This window comes from Phocoena phocoena, chromosome 10, assembly GCF_963924675.1.
Source record: "Phocoena phocoena chromosome 10, mPhoPho1.1, whole genome shotgun sequence".
Classification (NCBI taxonomy): domain Eukaryota; kingdom Metazoa; phylum Chordata; class Mammalia; order Artiodactyla; family Phocoenidae; genus Phocoena; species Phocoena phocoena.
Window position 1 is genome coordinate 83,892,300 of NC_089228.1, and position 21,562 is coordinate 83,913,861.

General features: G+C 38.2%; 1 protein-coding gene and 3 non-coding genes across 4 annotated transcripts in view; 1 reads left to right on the top strand and 3 right to left on the bottom strand.

Annotated features, from left to right (window-relative positions):
• Nucleotides 1–21,562, top strand: part of LOC136129040 (zinc finger protein 665-like) — a 472,691-nt gene that overhangs the window by 407,429 nt on the left and 43,700 nt on the right.
• On the bottom strand, nt 2,476–2,557 carry TRNAS-AGA (transfer RNA serine (anticodon AGA)). Its single transcript has one exon. It is a non-coding gene; the product is annotated as a tRNA-Ser (tRNA).
• TRNAS-AGA (transfer RNA serine (anticodon AGA)) lies at nt 13,847–13,928 on the bottom strand. The gene has a single exon. It is a non-coding gene; the product is annotated as a tRNA-Ser (tRNA).
• TRNAQ-CUG (transfer RNA glutamine (anticodon CUG)) lies at nt 17,632–17,703 on the bottom strand. The gene has a single exon. It is a non-coding gene; the product is annotated as a tRNA-Gln (tRNA).

Sequence of the window (21,562 nt, forward strand, 5' to 3'; positions counted from 1 at the left end):
ATCTATCAGGCAAAAGTGGACAATATCTCTGTTTCAGCCTTAGTTTCTCCCCTCCTCCTGTGTCTGCACAGGTTTCACTTGCTCTGCTGCTCTCCATTATTGGAGACTCCAAAGTAAGCCTCCCTTTTTCCAAGTTCCCCCTTCTTGCAGGATTCAGGGCCAACTGCGATTCCTCCTCTCCATAACTCGATATGGAGTCATCAACACTTCGCTCTACACTTTCAAAGTTCTCCTCATATGGAAGGTTCGTTTGAACGTGTTCTCATCGCTCGGAAATGGAGAGACTTAGGAATTAAGATAGAAGGCCCCAGCGACTCAACAGGTTGCCAAGGCCCCAAACTGGAAATGAAAGCTCCCAAGGGTAGGGACAAGTCCCTTTTCTGAAATGCGCATTTTTCTGTAACCTCGGGACAAGTTTCCCCTGAGGCAAGAGTGGTTTGTAGCAGCAAGAAGTCAAACCTCAGAAGATGCTGACTGGTTTCCTCCTTGAGCCGTCCTTCATTCTTTTTGCTTCTCTTCTGAATTCTGCAGGTTGCTCGCCTTCTCCAGTTGATTCTCAGAGTTTCTGTTCTTTTCCTTATTCTCTGCCACAGAAACTGCAGAGCCAGTGTTGACAGCCCAAGACAATTTTGTGGGGGGAGAAGGGGGCCCTCACTTCTACATCTGTATTGACTGCCAGTATTCTCCCACCAGCATTAACAGAACACAGTAGCCACCTCCAAAGAGGTTCATTTGGCCTATGCAGCTGAGCATCAGTCATTTTCTAGGAAATGGAAAGTTTTGAGCCAAGACCTGAAAAAGGGTATGTGGGAAAGCTGTAAGATCATTATGGCCAGGGACTTTGACATTGCTAGAGTCAATTTTATAAAGCTGAGCCAAACTCCCTGCGCATGTTCCTAGTCATGCGCTGATTTGCCATCTGTATATCCCCATCAGTGCAATATCTCATGTGTTTTATCCATGTTCTAATTGGATTGTTAGGGTTTTTGTTGTTGTTGTTGTTTTAATCTGCTGAGTTTTGAGAATTCTTGTGCATTTTCTAGATATTGTCCTTTGTCAGATATGTGGTTTGCGAATATTTTCTCCCAATTTGTAGCTTGTGTTTTTCAACCTCTTAATAGTGTCTTTTGAAGAGTAAAAGTTTTTAGTTTTGATGAGGTCCAATTTATCTGTTTTCCTTTTAAGGACTGGGCTTTTGTATCAAGTCTAAGGACTAAGATCCTGAAGATCTCCTATGTTATTCTCTAAAAGTTTTATGGTTTTACATTTCAGTTTTGATTTATTTTAATTTTTGTATACGCAATGAGGTTTAGGTCAATGTGGGTTTTTGTTTTTACCTATGGATATCCATTTGTTGAAAAGGCTATCCCTCCTCCAATGAATTTTTTTTGTACTGTTGTCAAAAAATCAGTTGGGCATATTTTGTACAGGTCAGAATATATGTTTAAGGGAGAGAAAAAACCAAGACCATCACTGAATATAAGTTTGCTACCATTCATTTAAAAATAAAGAGTGGATTGAATACTATACACACATATAACTCTGGAAGGTTATACAAAAATTCATTTCACTGTGGAGAAACTAAACAGCTACAGCACACAGAAGATAGATTTCATTCATTGCATATAACCTCAAAATCATTAGAGCTTCATATCATGATTATTATGTTTGATTAGTGTAAATATTAAAATTCTTTTTTTTTTTTTTTCCTCCAGTACGCGGGCCTCTCCCGTTCCCGAGCACAGGCTCCGGACACGCAGGCTCAGCGGCCATGGCTCACGGGCCTAGTCGCTCCGCGGCATGTAGGGACCTTCCCAGACCGGGGCACGAGCCCGTGTCCCCTGCATCGGCAGGCGGACTCTCAACTACTGCGCCACCAGGGAAGCCCTAAAATTCTTAATAGGGAAGGAAAATAAACTTTATATCAGTTGATTACTGCTTTTTGGTAGATACAGTTTTCCAGTCACATGGGGGCAAAGAATTTTGCTGTCTTCAAATAGCATTTACTTCTGGCACTTTATTTACCCCATAAACGGGCTGGAGTTGTGTGAAGCAAGCCTGGAGTTGTAGATCAACCTCACTCAGACATGAAAACATGAGTGTGTTGAGACATATAAAGGATACAGTTATATATGAGAAAGGAAATCCCTGAAAAGGTAACAATTCCATGGAGAAGCAAGTAGGATTTTGATAGCAGGAAACACCAAGGTATCTCTGAAGCTAGGACTCTTCTTGGGAGGAAAGAAAATATATTAGGATACAGGTCAAGCCTACTGGAAAATACAGTAATTATGACTTCTTTTTTCTGGCCAGCACGATGGAGCCCCATCATGGGTAAGTTAATTGCAGGATCATAAACTGGCGAGTTTAGTAACCACCTGCATCTTGGTTAGAATTCATGTTTTGTCTTTGGACTAGCAACTCCAGGATTTGTCAAAATGTACAGCCTTAAGGAACTAATTCAGCTAACTACCATGTAGTCGGCAGGATTTGAACCTGCGCGGGGAGACCCCAACGGATTTCTAGTCCATCGCCTTAACCACTCGGCCACGACTACTCGACAAGGTGTTTTCTTATAAAAGTAAACAGCTGTGCTGAAACTTAGGTCTCATAAAAGCAAATCACATACCGGAAAGACTGAATCATGTATCAGAAAGAGTATTTGCAGTCAGTATTTCCTATTCTTTGTTGTCATTTGGGTGACTATCATACTGTTGTAACCATATTGCCAAGTAACACTTTATCCTCAGAACTGGAAGGACTCCTTATTTGATGGATTGTTGGAATGAGATCAGCTTCTGCTCTGCCAGCCTCTGGTGGAGGTTCATGAGATATCCCCTGCAAACTGGAACAAACTTTAACATTCACTTAAGAATTATATGTAACAGTAATGATTTTTTAAAAATAGAGCTTAAGTGCATGCATATATTTTAACTCTGGAAGATTGTATGAGACCTGGTTTCAGTTTGCTACTGTGGATAGAAATTAAATAGCTGAGCACATAGACTGCAGAGAGATATTAGTTTTCACTGTACATACTTCAAAATAACTTGAGTTTTATTATCATTATTACTTATTTATATATTTTCCTTTTTCTGGTTTATATACCTAGGAGTGGAATTGCTGGGTCACCTGGTAAAGCTATGTTTAATTGTTCCAGGCACTGCTAGACTGTTTTCCAACGTGGACGCATGATTTTCCTTCCCACCAGCAGTGTATGACTGTTCTGAATTCTCCATTCTTTCCCAACACTTGCTATTATATGTCATTTTCATTCAAACCATCCTAGAAGGTGTGAAGTAGTATCTCATTGTGGTTTTAATTTGCATTTCCCAGATGATTAATTACAGCATCTTTTTCTCATGTGCTTATTGGCCATTTGTATATCTTTCTTGGAGAAATGTCTATTCATGTTCTTTGCCCATTTTTTTTTTTACCTCTTTATTGGAGTATAATTGCTTTACAATGGTGTGCTAGTTTCTGCTTTATAACAAAGTGAATCAGTTATACATATACATATGTCCCCATATCTCTTCCCTCTTGCATCTCCCTCCCTCCCACCCTCCCTCTCCCACCCCTCTAGGTGGTCACAAAGCACTGAGCTGATCTCCCTGTGCTATGCCGCTGCTTCCCACTAGCTATCTATTTTACGTTTGGTAGTGTATAGATGTCCATGCCACTCTCTCGCTTTGTCACAGCTTACCCTTCCCCCTCCCCATATCCTCAAATCCATTCTCTAGTAGGTCTATGTCTTTATTCCTGTCTTACCCCTAGGTTCTTCATGATATTTTTTTCCTTAAATTCCATATATATGTGTTAGCATACGGTATTTGTCTTTCTCTTTCTGACTTACTTCACTCTGTATGACAGACTCTAGGTCCATCCACCTCATTACAAATAGCTCAATTTCGTTTCTTTTTATGGCTGAGTAATATCCCATTGTATATATGTGCCACATCTTCTTTATCCATTCATCCGATGATGGACACTTAGGTTGTTTCCATCTCCTGACTATTGTAAATAGAGCTGCATGAACATTTTGGTACATGACTCTTTTTCAATTATGGTTTGCTCAGGGTATATGCCCAGTAGTGGGATTGCTGGGTCATATGGTAGTTCTATTTGTAGTTTTTTAAGGAACCTCCATACTGTTCTCCATAGTGGCTGTACCAATTCACATTCCCACCAGCAGTGCAAGAGTGTTCCCTTTTCTCCACACCCTCTCCAGCATTTATTGTTTCTAGATTTTTTGATGATGGCCATTCTGACTGGTGTAAGATGATATCTCATTGTAGTTTTGATTTGCATTTCTCTAATGATTAATGATGTTGAGCATTCTTTCATGTGTTTGTTGGCAGTCTGTATATCTTCTTTGGAGAAATGTCTATTTAGGTCTTCTGCCCATTTTTGGATTGGCTTGTTTGTTTTTTTGTTATTGAGCTGAATGAGCTGCTTGTAAATTTTGGAGATTAATCCTTTGTCAGTTGCTTCATTTGCAAATATTTTCTCCCATTCTGAGGGTTGTCTTTTGGTCTTGGTTATGGTTTCCTTTGCTGTGCAAAAGCTTTGAAGTTTCATTAGGTCCCATTTGTTTATTTTTGTTTTTATTTCCATTTCTCTGGGAAGTGGGTCAAAAAGGATCTTGCTGTGATTTATGTCATAGAGTGTTCTGCCTATGTTTCCCTCTAAGAGTTTGGTAGTTTCTGGCCTTACATTTAGGTCTTTAATCCATTTTGAGCTTATTTTTGTGTATAGTGTTAGGGAGTGATCTAATCTCATACTTTTACATGTACCTGTCCAGTTTTCCCAGCATCACTTATTGAAGAGGCTGTCCTTTCTCCACTGTACATTCCTGCCTCCTTTATCAAAGATAAGGTGACCATATGTGCATGTGTTTATCTCTGGGCTTTCTATCCTCTTCCATTGATCTATATTTCTTTTTTTGTGCCAGTACCATTCTGTCTTGATTACTGTAGCTTTGTAGTATAGTCTGAAGTCAGGGAGCCTGATTCCTCCAGCTCCGTTTTTCATTCTCAAGATTGCTTTGGCTATTCGAGGTCTTTTGTGTTTCCATACAAATTGTGAAATTTTTTGTTCTAGTTCTGTGAAAAATGCCAGTGGTAGTTTGAGAGGGATTGCATTAAATCTGTAGATTGCTTTGGGTAGTAGAGTCATTTTCACAATGTTGATTCTTCCAATCCAAGAACATGGTATATCTCTCCATCTATTTGTATCATCTTTAATTTCTTTCATCAGTGTCTTATAATTTTCTACATACAGGTCTTTTGTCTCCTTAGGTAGGTTTATTCCTAGATATTTTATTATTTTTGTTGCAATGGTAAATGGGAGTGTTTTATTGAGTTCACTTTCAGATTTTTCATCATTAGTATATAGGAATGCCAGAGATTTCTGTGCATTAATTTTGTATCCTGCTACTTTACCAAATTCATTAATTAGCTCTAGTAGTTTTCTGGTAGCATATTTTGGATTCTCTATGTAGAGTATCATGTCATCTGCAAACAGTGACAGCTTTACTTCTTTTCCGATTTGGATTCCTTTTATTTTCCTTTCTTCTCAGATTGTTGTGGCTAAAACTTCCAAAACTATGTTGAATAAGAGTGGTGAGAGTGGGCAACCTTGTCTTGTTCCTGATCTTAGTGGAAATGCCTTCAGTTTTTCACCATTGAGGATGATGCTGGCTGTGGGTTTGTCATATATGGCTTTTATTAGGTTGAGGAAAGTTCCCTCTATGCATACTTTCTGCAGGGTTTTTATCATAAATGGGTGTTGAGTATTGTCGAAAGCTTCCTCTGCATCTATTGAGATGATCATATGGTTTTTCTCCTTCAATTTGTTAATATGGTGTATCATGTTGATTGATTTGCATATATTGAAGAATCCTTGCATTCCTGGAATAAACCCCACTTGATCGTGGTGTATGATCCTTTTAATGTGCTGTTGGATTCTGTTTACTAGTATTTTGTTGAGGATTTTTGCATCTATGTTCATCAGTGATATTGGCCTGTAGTTTTCTTTCTTTGTGACATCTTTGTCTGGTTTTGGTATCAGGGTGATGGTGGCCTCGTAGAATGAGTTTGAGAGTGTTCCTCCCTCTGCTATATTTTGGAAGAGTTTGAGAAGGAAAGGTGTTAGCTCTTCTCTAAATGTTTGATAGAATTCACCTGTGAAGCCATCTGGTCCTGGGCTTTTGTTTGTTGAAAGATTTTTAATCACAGTTTCAATTTCAATGCTTGTGATTGGTCTGTTCATATTTTCTATTTCTTCCTGATTCAGTCTTGGCAGGTTGTGCTTTTCTAAGAATTTGTTCATTTCTTCCAGGTTGTCCATTTTATTGGCATAGAGCTGCTTGTATTAATCTCTCATGATCTTTTGTATTTCTGCAGTGTCAGTTTTTACTTCTCCTTTTTCATTTCTAATTCTATTGATTTGAGTCTTCTCCCATTTGTTCTTAATGAGTCTGGCTAATGGTTTATCAATTTTGTTTATCTTCTCAAAGAACCAACTTTTAGTTTTATTGATCTTTGCTATCGTTTCCTTCATTTCTTTTTCATTTATTTCTGACCTGATCTTTATGATTTCTTTCCTTCTGCTAATTTTGGGGGTTTTTTTGTTCTTCTTTCTCTAATCGCTTTAGGTGCAAGGTTAGATTGTTTATTCGAAGTGTTTCCTCTTTCTTAAGGTAGGATTGTCTTGCTATAAACTTCCCTCTTAGAACTGCTTTTGCTGCATCCTGTAGGTTTTGGGTCGTCGTGTCTCCATTGCCATTTGTTTCTAGGTATTTTTTGATTTCCTCTTTGATTTCTTCAGTGATCACTTCGCTATTAAGTAGTGTATTGTTTAGCCTCCATGTGTTTGTATTTTTTACAGATCTATTCCTGTAATTGATATCTAGTCTCATAGCATTGTGGTCAGAAAAGATACTTGATAGAATTTCAATTTTCTTAAATTTACCAAGGCTTGATTTGTGACCCATGATATGATCTATCCTGGAAAATGTTCCATGAGCACTTGAGAAAAATGTGTATTCTGCTGTTTTTCGATGGAATGTCCTATAAATATCAATTAAGTCCATCTTGTTTAATGTATCATTTAAAGCTTGTGTTTCCTTATTTATTTTCATTTTGGATGATCTGTCCATTGGTGAAAGTGGGGTGTTAAAGTCCCCTACTATGAATGTGTTACTGTCGATTTCCCCTTTTATGGCTGTTAGTATTTGCCTTATGTATTGAGGTGCTCCTATGTTGGGTCCATAAATATTTACAATTGTTATATCTCCTTCTTGAATCGATCCATTGATCATTATGTAGTGTCCTTCTTTGTCTCTTGTAATAGTCTTTATTTTAAAGTCTATTTTGTCTGATATGAGAATTGCTACTCCAGCTTTCTTTTGGTTTCCATTTGCATGGAATATCTTTTTCCATCCCCTCACTTTCAGTCTGTATGTGTCTCTAGGTCTGAAATGGGTCTCTTGTAGACAGCATATATATGGACCTTGTTTTTGTATCCATTCAACCAGTCTGTGTCTTTTGGTGGGAGCATTTAGTCCATTTACATTTAAGGTGATTATCAATATGTATGTTCCTATTCCCATTTTCTTAATTTTTTTGGGTTTGTTATTGTAGGTCTTTTCTTTCTCTTGTGTTTCTTGCCTAGAGAAGGTCCTTTAGCATTTGTTGTAAAGCTGGTTTGGTGGTGCTGAACTCTCTCAGCTTTTGCTTGTCTGTAAAGGTTTTAATTTCTCCATCAAATCTGAATGAGATCCTTGCTGGGTAGAGTAATTTTGGTTGTAGGTTTTTCTCCTTCATCACTTTAAATATGTCCTGCCAGTCCCTTCTGGCTTGCAGAGTTTCTGCTGAAAGATCAGCTGTTAACCTTATGGGGATTCCCTTGTGTGTTATTTGTTGTTTTTCCCTTGCTGCTTTTATTATGTTTTCTTTGTATTTAATTTTTGACAGTTTGGTTAATATGTGTCTTGGTGTGTTTCTCCTTGGATTTATCCTGTATGGGACTCTCTGTGCTTCCTGGACTTGATTAACTATTTCCTTTCCCATATTAGGGAAGTTTTCAACTGTAATCTCTTCAAATATTTTCTGTCTCTTTCTTTTTCTCTTTTTCTTCTGGAACCCCTATATCTTTGCCCATTTTTAAGTGGATTATGTGTCTTGAGTTGTAAGAGTCCTTTGTATAAGCTAGATGCAAGTCCCTTATCAGATATATGATTTGAAAATATTTTCTTCCATTCTTTGGGTTGTCTTTTCACTTTCCTGATAGTGTCTTTTGAAGCACAAAAGTTTGTAACTTTTAAGAAGTCTAATTTATCAATTATTTTTTGTTATTTGTGTTTTTGCTGTCATATCTAAGAATCCACTGCCAAATCTGAGGTTATGAAGACTTACTCCTATGTTTCCTTCTAAGAGTTTTATAATATTACCTCTTACATTATGTCTTTGATTCATTTTGAGTTAATTTATGTAAATTGTATGAGGTAAGGATCTAACTTCGTTCTTTTGCATGTAGTTACATAGTTTTCCCAGCACCATTTGTTGAAAAGACTATTCTTTCCCTACTGAATGGTCTTGGCACCCTTAAAAAAATCAGTTGATCATAGACATATGACTTTATTTCTGGACTCTCAGTTCTATCCCATTGATCTATATGCTTATCCTTACACCATTATGACACTGTCTTGATTATCATTGCCTTATAGTTAGTTTTGAAATTGAGAAATACATGTCCTCTTACTTTTTTCTTCTTTTCAAGATTGTTCTGGATATTACAGGTCCCTTGAAATTCCATGTGAATTTTAAATCAAGCCATCAATTCCCACAAAAAGGTCAGTTGGGATTCTGAAGGGAATTGCATTGAATCTGTAGAACGATTTGGAGGAAAATTGCCATCTTAACAATGTTAATTTAAGATCCAGTCTATGAACATGAGATATATTCCTCTTTATTTAGATGTCCATTCATTTCAGCAATGTTTTGTAGTTTTCAGAGTATAAGTTTTGCACTTCTTTTGTTAAATTTATTCCTGAATATTTTATTCCTTTTGAGGCTATTTTAAATGAATGTATTTATTTTTGACCCCTTTATTTCCCTATGAAACATGATGAGGCTGTCTGAAGCCTCCTAGATACAGATATTAAGTGCTGAGAGATATCAGGAATAAAATTACTTAGTATGGCTTTTGTAGACAATGAACTCCTGATAACAGGGAAACAAAGCTGTGAAATAAACAGCTTCTTTAAACTCAAGATGGCTGGATTCAGAGACCAGAGTGCTAATCATTACTTCTGGGAACCACCTTAATGGTTAATTAACCACCTTAATTAAAAAGTCTCTTTCGTATGGTTCATGATATGATAAAACCCCATTTCTGAATGGAATTAATCATATTGACGGGGGTGTAATAACACAAAGTTAACAAGGCAAAGAGCATGACCCCTGCCCTTGTGATTCAAGTCCATTAGGCAGAATACTCCATAGAGGGAAAATAAATATAGCCCACACAGTGACAGTTTGAAGAAACTGCCTAATACTGACAGTATGATGACAGAGATAAGGTGGAAAGCATAAATAAAATTGAAATTTGTAATTTTAGGTGAATGGAACTTGAAGGTGCTGAATAGAAGAGAGTGCCAGTCCATGTCTTTTCTATGTACAAGAGGTAGCTTGTGAACTAGATTAAGATACTGCCTATTTGTTCTCAGGATCAACATGATAGTGAAATGTAAAGAAAAAGAAAAACTGTGTCAATGCCCTTAGCAACATGGGTCAGGCAAGGCTTTGAAAATTATTTGCTTTAGATGGACGTGTGCCTGTTTTTGTCTGTGGACATTAGAAATATACAAAGGCATGGCAGTGAGCATAGTGATTTTCAATAAAACTTTTTTCCCCAATATAGTGGTAAGTGTGAATTTGTCACTGGGAAGACAGATATTGGGCTCATGTCAGATAAATCTATTACAAAAGTGAGAAGGAATTTGTTTGGAGCCCATATATCTTTTCATAGTCATTTTATGTATTTCCCAAAACAACAAAATAGAGCTAACAAATTTTTCTCATTCAATGGTCATGAAGTTAGTAAGACAGAGACTCTTAAATTATTTTTTGGCTCAAAATCCCACGGTATGTAAAATAAAATTTGTTCAACTTCTCACAGAGAGATGGCCCTGACACAAAGCTAACAACTGTAGAAACCATATCAGGGATTCATAAATACTGTTGGAGAACACAGACACGAGGCTGAGAACCCTCTACACTGAAGAGTCTCCTTTATGTTACAAGACCTAATTTTAACTAATAAGCTTAACCATTACTAAACTGTAATTAAGTACAAAGTTGCTGAAGAAATATCGTCTTTGAAATATGGCTATGTGAGTCATTAACCTCAATTTTGTAAATTAGGAGGCCAAAGTGCACCCATGCCTGAAGCTAAAATGCCAGTCAAACCAGTTCTTAGAGCGTCTCTCGCCTTTTTCAGAGGGATCATGGGTGTGGGTTTCTCACGGTACACATTTGGGACACTAGAATTAAACATATATAGGTCCTACACAGTGAAATGGAACCTTGTTCTTTTTCAACCAGAGGTTATTTCATTTACTTTTCAACCCCTACTCTAAGATCTCCACTGAGAAGAAGCCCTTGATTTGTGATATTCTCCCTTTCTTGTTGAAGAAGGTAGCATGCAAAAGGAGACAGATGCTAGACAACATTGGCTCTCTTAAGTCTTAATGATTATTCTGAATTCTGTGTTTTTACTGAGTGTTTACTACAATTTCCATGTAGAGGTGGCACTTTCCTTTTCAAAGTCAAAGATAGCTCATAAATAACACTTAATTTAGGATGTTCTGTTGCTTCTGAAAGACTAACAGGTATAGCAAAGGAAATATAAAAGATTAATAACATATATAAGGAAAAATGATGGATTAATTGACCATCTACTTTATTATTGAGACTTTTAAATGGTGCCAAGAAAACAAAAGAGATGAAAGGATGCACTAAAGGAACATATCATTTAAAGAACACACACCAGTTCGATTCATAAATGGGGTTAGTTTCTACTACATTAGTTTACATCATTTAAAGTGATTTAATAACCGACTACCTGGGCTTGGAGGATTAAGATAAGACTTAAACAGTTCACTTCTTCGAAAATACACATGCTAGCAGGCAGAATGCATGATAAATATAGAAGTAGTTTCATATAAGACATATAAACAAAGAAATATGGAAGCACTAATATTATTGTTGCATTTTCTTAAACAACGTTATGGCAAAGACACCATAAGCAGCACAGAAGGAGGGGAATGAAGGATGAACTTGAGGACTTTTCAAAGTAGGAGACGTGGGGAGGCAATCTTTAAGAATGCACAGGATTTCGGGAGGTGAAGGACCTGAGAGTGACAACATTGGAGAAGCTAATAATCAATTTTACAGTTGAGGAACTCTACCTTGGCTTTAAGGACAGCAAATCAGCCAATCAGAGACTAATGATCCCCAAAACTGAAACAAATGAAAAGAAAAGAGACATGAGTGAAGGAGGCTCGTGGACTTCCCGGCCTCTGCCTTCCTAGAAATAGAATCTTCGGTGGGCTGACAGTGCCCACGGTACTGAAACAGGAGCTGTCCACGATGTTGGGCCAGGTGCGGCCTTCTGCGCTGGAAGAGGAGCTGGGAACAGCACTCGCTGGGCTTCCGCAGACACTCCTGAGAGAGGTAAGGAAGAGCTCCCTGAAATAGCAAGTTTAGTTACTGGGTGTTACACCAGCACGAGTCCCAAAAGCACTGAGAAGCGCATGCCAAGAAGACTTCTATCTTGGACTGTAGCCTATTGTTTGCAGTGTAGACCCTCCCTTGGTTTCAGTCTTCTACCAACTCAGTTCTATGCCCTCTACACACTCTAGATCTGTGATGTCCAATACTTTAGCCACTTGAGACATGTGACTATTAAGCACTTGGTCCTACTTGGGATGAGCTCTTACTGCAAAATACACACCAGACTTTGAAGATTTTGTATGAAAAAAAAAAACACGTGAAATATCACACTGTCAATTTTTAATATTGCTTACATGTTGAGATGATATTTTGAATATATTGGATTAAATAAAATACATCATTAAAATGAATTATGCTTGTCTCCTTTTACTTTTTAATATGACTACTAGAAAATTTTAAATTATGTCAGTGGCTCACATTTATTTCTATTGGAAATGTACTTCCTTACTTACATCCTCTGTTGCAGTTGCTGTAACTCTGGTTTTTGTTTCACTGTTCACCAGTGTGTTTTGGTTTTGGTTTTATTTTCCTTGTTTATAAGAAATTTCAGTGATTTAAAAGTAAAGAGAGAAGAACCCCTTCTAGAATCCTAAGCAGTATTTGGAAACCAGATCACAGGCTGATACTCCACAAAGCAAGATTCTGTGTAATGGTCAGTCCTGGCTCAGGATCTCTATTCCAGCCCCCAGAACCGAAGCTTCATTCTCCATGGGCTCCTACAGAAAGAAGTATCCAGAATGAGAGGAATTTCTCCTTATACTATCAACACTCTTCTCTAAGGTATCTTTTTGAACAAATTTTTATTTTTAAATTCTGTACATTGATGTCATGTGAGTCACTTTCCTCAGCTCTAAAGTCAGGAATTGTTTCCGCAGAAGGGCCTTAACATTTCATTAGCTTTGACATTCCAGAATTCTATTAGTTTCTCAAAGCAACCCGTATGCTGGATGTGAGAGACAGCTTGATGAGAGATGATGAGTTTTGCAAAGAAAGAAGTTCATCCTCTGGAAGCCCAGGTCTTAGTAGACAAAACCAAGTCATGTTCATCAGGCGGACACTGCTCAGCAAAGGGGACTTGTCACAGCTCAGCATCACTGACCCATGTGACTTTGCAACTCAACGCTTTTTATTGTACTTCATTCCTCTGAACAGACACATGAAAGAGGAAGGAATCTGGTATTTAATCAATGAATATGGAAAGCACTGTGTTTAAGAAAAATTATTAGATGCATTCTTGGATGAGATGCACCAAAGTATGACAACTGCGCCAATCTCCACAAGAGAGGTGAGGACAAGTTCCATTCAACTGTCAGGGTAGTGATAATCAAATTTTCCTAGGAATTCCTAGAAAGGCGCTCAGCTGTGGTTAACATTCCTTTAACACTTTAATACATTAACCCAAACATGTTAATCATACAATGGGATTTTGCATCTGAATTCTGTGCCCAGAATGAGTCAAAACTTCACCTCATTTTAAGTCCCTCTCTCTTTACCACTGTCCTGGACCCCAAGACAAGTCAGTCTGGCATAATGTCGTCAACATTTTTGTCGGGTTACCCAAAAAATGGCTTAATTAATATCTTTAGTTATGTAGTGGTTTGCCTATTAATACCCAGTTTGGATTCGCAACCATAGCTATGAGTCTTGGCTTTCACTTGTATTTGATCCAAGATTTCGTGGAGTTTCCTTTTGTACGTGAACAAGGATGTACATGACTGCAGAAGAGCCCCAATAAGGGGAAAACGTTTCTGCCAAGTTTTTTCTTTAGAAAACGCTGCCTAGCAAGGAGGGTTTTGATTGCAGGAAGCAGGAAGGCATCACCAAAGCCTTGGCTCTTCTAGGGAAAATTACTTTAAAATAATAGTAGCAATTACTTAAAAATAATAATGGTTATAGAAAGACCCCACGCTATTCGGGACGCAACCGGCGTGTTTCGTGGAGCTTTTCAGCGGCAACCATAAAGAGCCAGGTTGGAGAACAATCCAGTTTCTCTGTGTAAGGCAACAGCATTCTTCCCCAACTGGCTATGCCTCAATAGGGAAAGGTACCGTAGTCGGCAGGATTCGAACCTGCGCGGGGAAACCCCAATGGATTTCTAGTCCATCGCCTTAACCACTCGGCCACGACTACTTGACAAGAGATCCCTTTCCTGGAAGTAGCTGTAGAGAACTTTGGCTGTCTTCAAAGTCACATTTTCTATCGGAAAATGTACTTGTATTAAGCAAAGTTTCTTACTCTTTGGCATCATTTAGACAAATATGCAGTTGTGGCAAGTAACGCCTCCTCCTCAGACTGGAATGACTCCTTATTCGGATGCTCTGACGGAAGGAGGCTAAGGCTTTTGATTTTGTTTTTTGTCTCCTTTGATGTGCAGAAGCTTTTTAATTTGATATTCCCACTTGCTTATTTTTGCCTTTGTTGCTTTTACTTGTGGTGTCAAATCCAAAAAATCATCACCAAGACCTATGTCAAGATTGAAATGAATTAAAGACTTGAATGAAGAATCTAAAACCATAAAACCATTGGAATGGGAGAAATATTTGCAAATCATATCTCTGATATGGGATTAATATCCAAAATATATAAAGAACTCATACAACTGAAAGGCAAGAAAACAATCCAATTTTAAAATGGGTAGAAGGTCTGAATAGATCTTTGTATTCCAAAGAAGATGTACATATGGCCAACATGTACATGAAAAGCTGCTCGATGTCATTAATCATCAGACGAATGCAAATCAAAACCACAATGAGCTATCATCTCACACCTGTTAGGATGGCTATTATCGAGAAAACAAGAAATAACAAGTGTTGGCAAGGATGGGGAGAAAAGGGACCTCTTGTGCACTGTTGATGGGAATGTAAGTTGGTGCAGCCACTATGCAAACTGTATGGAGGTTACACAAAAAATTAAAAATACAACTACCATATGATCCAGCAATTTCACTTCTGGATATTTATCTGAAGAAAATGAAAACACTAACTTGAAAATTATATCTGCACCCCCATGTTCATTGAAGCACTGTTTACAACAGCCAAGGTATAAAAACAACCTGTGTCCATCGGCGGATGAAGGAATTAAAGAGGTTATAGTATATATATATATATATATATATACATATATATATATATATATATGTATATATACACACAAACACATACACACACATATATAATGAAATATTATTCAGCCATAAAAAAGAATAAAACCTTGCCATCTATGACAACATGGATGGACCTTGAGGGCATGATGCTAAGTGAAATAAGCCAGAGAGGAAAGACAAATACCAATCTAAAAAAAAAAAATAACAAGCTTGTAGATATAGAGAACAGATGAGTGGTTGTCAGAAGTGAGGGCAGGGCCAGGGGAAGTGGGAGAAATGGAGGAAGGGGATCAAAAAGGTAAATAAATTAAAAAAAAATTAGGGATGCATGTACTACCATCAAACCTTTCTACAGAGGACAGGTACTAGAGAGCTTCCCAAGGACCCTGGCACTCCCTCCACCCATCTGTTTCTCAGGGGGTTTTGTGAGGAAAGTGTCCTTTGAGCCCTCTAGGGAGATAATAGAGGGAGGATGAGTGGGTGTCACATGTGATAAATCCATTGCAAGTTCCCTGCATCTTTTAAGATATTGGATATCTTTCTCTACCTTATACCGAAGAAGTCTTGGCTTCTTTATTTACTGTAGTTCCACTGATTTCAGGTTGCAAGCAACCTACCAAGCACACTGTTATAATAACTCCCAGCTATTCTAGCTAACACACTAAATTCAGAGTCTCCATTAAGTGTACCCATATTAATAAATTTGATCGAATTCTACACTGTGTTTCTTTTTTCCTGACCTAGCACTCCTACACACATTACTCTGGTTTCTTTTGATATGAATTAGCATGATCTTGCGATTCTTTCAGTATGTAAAATAGCAATATATACTGATTCCCTGAGTCCTGTAGGCAAAGAGGAGTGGTAGAGGCGGGTCTTGAGAAAAATCAATATCCTCATGCAAGGTAACTGCTTCAGGTGAGATCTTTACCTCTTTTTAAAGCAAGGATAGGCTAGTGTTTGGGGATAGAGGATGGGCTGCTTCTGCTGGGAAGAAGAATATTTTTAGGAAGGAAGCATCATTGTACTTGAATTTATCCAAAGAGACCAAAATGTCCCCTTTCCCCCATTCTGTCCTTTTCTTTCTTTCTTTCTTTCTTTCTTTCTTTCTTTCTTTCTTTCTTTCTTTCTTTCTTTCTCTTTCCTTTGTTCGAAGGAGGAGGAGGAGGGGGGGAGGAGGAGGAGGGGGAGGAGGGGGAGGGGGAGAAGCGGGAGGGGGAAAAGGGGGAGGAGGAGAGAAAAGAAAAGGGGGAGAGAGAGCTTTAGTATTTGTGGAGTGTCTTCCTTAAACAAGGTACTTACTATGGTAAAGCATAGTAAAGAATGCCTTACCTTCTTTTACATATAAAGAGACTGAGGTACAGAGCAGTTATATATTTCAAAAATTACAGTTAGACATTCACAGATTAAGAATTCAGTTCCAGAGTGTCTCCTTTTCCTGACCTACCATGCTGATTCCACTGTGCTAATAGAAGCAGGAAGTGGCTCCCTGAGGACCCCACTGCCTACAGCAATTGTTGACTTTGTTAGGTTGTTTCTCCATTTTTTGAGTTCAAGTTTTGGAGGTGAATTAGTAGATGTTTTATTATGGAGTCCCATGTTTAAAAATAGTGTTGTGGACATCCTTATTAGGAACTGGTGCCGGCTGAGGTTCGCTGTACCTATCAAATTTCCATGGCTTTATAAGTAAATGCACTCAGGGAAGGTGACAAAACATGTACCTATAACAAAGGGTTTGAGGCCCCAGGGGTATACATCTACCAGGAAGCAGTCTCTGATAATAGCATCCACGCAGGGCTTTGCACAAATTGTATCATTGGTAAAAATGAAAATATGGCCTTTTCACAAACTCCTGAGGAGTTAAGATTTCAAATTACAATCAGGCAGTTGATGTCTTCATAAAATGCAGTATCAGTTAGGCGGAAGTATTAGCAACCACAATAACATAGCAAAGAAAGAAAAGGTGTCGACAGGTGGTTTTCCCCCTTTATTTTAGCAATTTGCTTTTCCAGATTGCTCAATAACATCTTTTGGTAATTGAAAATTCAGTTAGAAAATAAAATAGATAGATGCAATGAGAATAAAAATTCCAGCTATTAAGCATAGAGTGAAAATATCCTTACTGTGCTTTACATGCTGAAATACTATGAATCAGTTAAAGTGTGAATGGATATTCAAGGGCTTCAATAATTAATAATTTGAGAAAACTGTTAATTTTATCTATATTTTATGTAATATTAATAATTAACAAAAATTGAATTAAGTAATATAAGGAAATTAATATAATAAAAGCGTTCTTTAGCTAATAACAGTAGAAAGGACATCATACACTTTTATTCCCAACAAACGTTTATATTTTCATTAGAATATAATGAGGAATAATAAGGATGTGATTGTATCTTAATTCTTTACTTCTAGAATATTTTAAAACAAATTTGAAAGCTATTTTCTGTTTTGGCTTTGAGTCTTTAAAGTTCTATTTGAAAATTCTTCCCATCTGGTTAAGATAATTTAAAAGCAGAATGTATACTTGGCCATTTTAAACTTTCACAAGGAAGAAAAACTCTAAAATTATGTATTATACCACGATAAATATTCATTTATTCACGTATATTAAAGTCTATAAAGAAAAGGTGAAATGTGAACCGCGGATTCCCAGCCAACTATCCCTGAAAGGAAAACTGGAAAGATAAGTAAATACATTTAAATAATTAGGAAGTAAAAGTTCTTAGGTTCCACCGAGATTTGAACTCGGATCGCTGGATTCAGAGTCCAGAGTGCTAACCATTACACCATGGAACCCCGCAGTAACCGGCAGCGGTAGCGCTCCTCCCTGATACGATATAGCTTCAGTTCTGCAGTCAAGAAGCCCTCTGAAAAGCCGAACTTAGCATCCTTGTTTTCTCTATCTGCCTCCACAGCACACGTCCCTTTTCTTGCGCGCACAGGACTCCTAGTGCAAAACCCAAGAGCAAATCGGTTTCTAGGGATAGATACGGTAGGTCCTTGCTTTTTAGCGCCCCTCTGCCTTTTCTGCAGCTCCCGGGGCGGCTCTCCGCTGGGCCGCAGTCAGCCAGGCTGCCCAGACGCAGAGGCCGGCGGCTCCAACACGGCATCCGCCGAGCCGCGCTCCCCGCTTGCGTTGCTGGAGGAACGGCGGGGCTCGCTGCCTCCCGAGTCTGTGTCCCGAGTTCTCTTCTTCGAACGCAAGGAACGCTCTTGGAAGTTTAATTTCGTGACATATAAACTGTGATGACTTCATCTGACGTGGTGTGCCAACCAGTCCTGGCCCTGTAGGGCGTTGCCCAGGGGGGAGAAAGCGGGATGCTAAGAGATGGCTTCTGCTTCTCGGAAAGCTTCCACCTCGTGGAGACCAAAGGGTAAAGCACGATAAAAAAGCGTGAATGTTTTCAAAGCAGGGTTTTGTAACTTGGTTCTAGCTGAGAAAGCTGTGACCTGCCTCTTCTAAGGGCAGCAAATATGAGACTCTCCCAAACTCCTCAGCAGGAAACTTTTCCTGATGTCAAGCAGGGGACGTGACTTGTCCAGGACGGTTCGTTGCCTCCGCAGCAGGGTAGGGAAACAGCAGGAGACGGAAGCCTCCAGATTGCCAACCGGAAGGGTTGAGGAGAAAAGCAAACGTCTTTACTAAGAGTAAAAAATCGTAGCTGTGCGGATTTGAACCTTCTGAGCAAGAACCCTGGAGACAAATCGGCATTCAGCCAAGACAACCTGTGTTGCATAAAGATGTCTGGTACGTGGAAGGAAATACTTCCAGCTTGTAGAGGCCGCACCGCAACTGCTTCTCTGCCTCATGTAACATCACCTGGCAACAGCAGTTGTGTCTCCTCCATGACTCCAGACCCTACCAGACAGGCCTGCTGCCAGAATGTGATTCCCCCCAACGCCCACCCCCGGGTTCCGATTTCCCTGCATTAGAGACACCCAGATTTAAGTCCTCAGGAGGTTTCTGCTTCCAGGTTATCCCCTCCCACCACCAAATATAATGCATTTCTGAAAAGGTATTTATTCTAACTTCATAAATGATTTAGTTTGGTCAGCTAGAGATTTCTAGAGTGGAAATCATTTTATCTTAGAATTTGGTGAGCATGACTCCTTTGTCTTTTAGGTATCATTGTGGTGATGAAGTTAAATGCCATTCTTAAATAGACGCTCCGGTATATTCTTGGTCTTTTTCATTCATTGTGTGGAGCAATAAATAGATGGACGTTTTAGGTTTGGGGATTTTTTTGCCTTTATAAGTAATTGTCATCCCTTTATTTTCTCTGTTGTCTTTTCCTGGAACTCTTTCAATCAGATGTTGTTGGATTTCCTAGAATGACCTTTTAATTTTCTTATCTTCTGTCCTCCCATTTTCCATCTTTCTTTTCTCTTCCTTTTTATGGGAAAACATTTCCAAATTTATCGTCCAACCCTTCTATTAAATTTTTTCCTATCATCACAATTTTTAAAAATTTTCAAGAGTTCTTGTTCTCTTGATGCTCTTTCAAAAATAATAGCAACTACTATTGTCCCATAGGTGCAAAATGTTCTTTTAGTTCTGAAAAAATTAATAATACTTTTTTTTTCTTTCTGTTACTTACTGGTCTCTATTTCCATCACGTTCTCTTTCTTCCATTTTTTTGCTTCAGTGCATATCTTTCCTCAGATTTCTGGTGACCCTTAGCAGTCCAGTCTTATTTAAGAAGTAGACCCAAAAACCTAATTGGTACTATAAACCTATATACCAATAGATGTACCCATTCTAGAATGATTGTATATGACAGACCACCGCAATCAGGTTACCTGATATGTTCATATCTGTGGTTCAGTTTTTCCATGACAGTTTTCTCAGAGACTAATCCTTTAATCTTCTAAGTGTTTAGGATCAGAGGTTATGTAAAGTTAGCTTTCCATGCTTTCTGAAACGAATACAGAAAAGGAGCTGCGGGTCTCCCAGAGAGACTTTCATTCAATCCCCCAGTATTCAGTATGGCTCCTCACCTCCACCTTCAGCTGTGCTTAGTCTCTGTAAGTCAAGAGCATCTTGGAGCATTTTTGCCCTAAAATGAAAGTCTTGTCTTTGACCTGTGTGAGAGAGGGGCAATCCAGAGTAATAAGCCTAAGGTTACATGTTTTTTTTTTTTCAATTCCTGTTAGCCTTTCCAAGGATCTGTAATATCCTTTACAGGTGTTAATAACTTTATAATTTTTAGCTTTCCACCTTGCACAAGTAAGGTTTCAGCTTTAGTCACTCTATGAATTCAATTACTATTTATCCAATGCCTTTCTACCTCCCAAAATGTTGTTGGTAATTGTAGTATTCACCTAAATTCATGTTCCATCTTCCATAGTACAGAGTTGTCTATGGGAATAAGCTACCCAGTCAGCATCTGTATCTACCAAGACAACTTACATCTCAGTGTGACTGTGTGATTAGTAATAATAAATGGATTATGAATGCAAAAGTAACATGTTTTCCTTTAGACTTTTAAGAAGTATGGACTTTCACAAGGCTTAGGAGATAGCAGATCCTTAAGGTGGAAGAAGCTGGGTCCCTGAATCAGCACAAGGGCAAAAATGTGTTCCCTTTTCTTTGCTGACTCAAAAATCTACAACGGACTCTTACGCAAGTAAGGAATAAATCTCAACTGCCTATGCTACTGCAATTTGGAAAGCAAACAATGCTTCTTACCATCTGTTATTTGCTCTCCTGCTCTTTTCATCACTGTGAGATTACACCTCTTTTAATTACATTTATTGTTAACTTACAAGCATCATAAGAAAGCAAAGATAAAGTCCTGGGTTTCACCACCATAGCAAACAGTAGTCGCTTTGGAAAATGACCACTTGAGCTCAATGTTTGATTACGGAGTAATACAAAAGTCTCGTATCTAGAGACTACGTTTTTCTTGTTCCAGCAATAAAATCACTATTTCTGCTTCCTCACTTTTAAAACTTGAATAATGATGTCTGCTTCACATCATAGAAAAACAAAGAAAAAAATAATAACCCTCAATCACACAACCCAGAAACTACGCTAGCAACACTTTTGTTTATTTTCTCCCACCCCCCCAAATTTTACATAATTGAGGTCATATAGCACATATATTTTTTATCCTACTCTTTTCATTTAACATTATATCTTGTGCTTCTCCCCTGAGCTATTCAAAACTTCTTACAAAATATTATTTTCAATGGCTTGGTAATATTCTTCCAGGTATATATATACTCCAAGTTATATAATCATCCCCCTCCCCATTATTGAAAATGTTTAATTATTTTATTGTTATAACTAAAAGTATCATAAATGTCTCTGCACATAAATGATTTCTTTTAGTTTGGATTACCTCCCTAGGAGAGTTTTGTTCAAAATGAGTTTACCATATGAAAGGGAATAACTATTTGCATGAGCCTCGCTGGTGGAATTTAGAAGTGCTAAAGTGGCAAGAAGGATCTTGTTCCAAGCATAAGGAGAGGGGAACAGTGTTAGCTTCCTAGGGCTGTCTTAACAAATTACCACAAAGTGGGTGGCTTAAAACAGCAGTAATTTATTCTTTCGCAGTTCCAGAGGCCAGAAATCCAAATTCAAGGTGTCTGCAAGTTTGGTTCTAGAGGGTCTGCAGGAGACTCTGTTTCATGGCTCTCTCCTAGCTTCTGG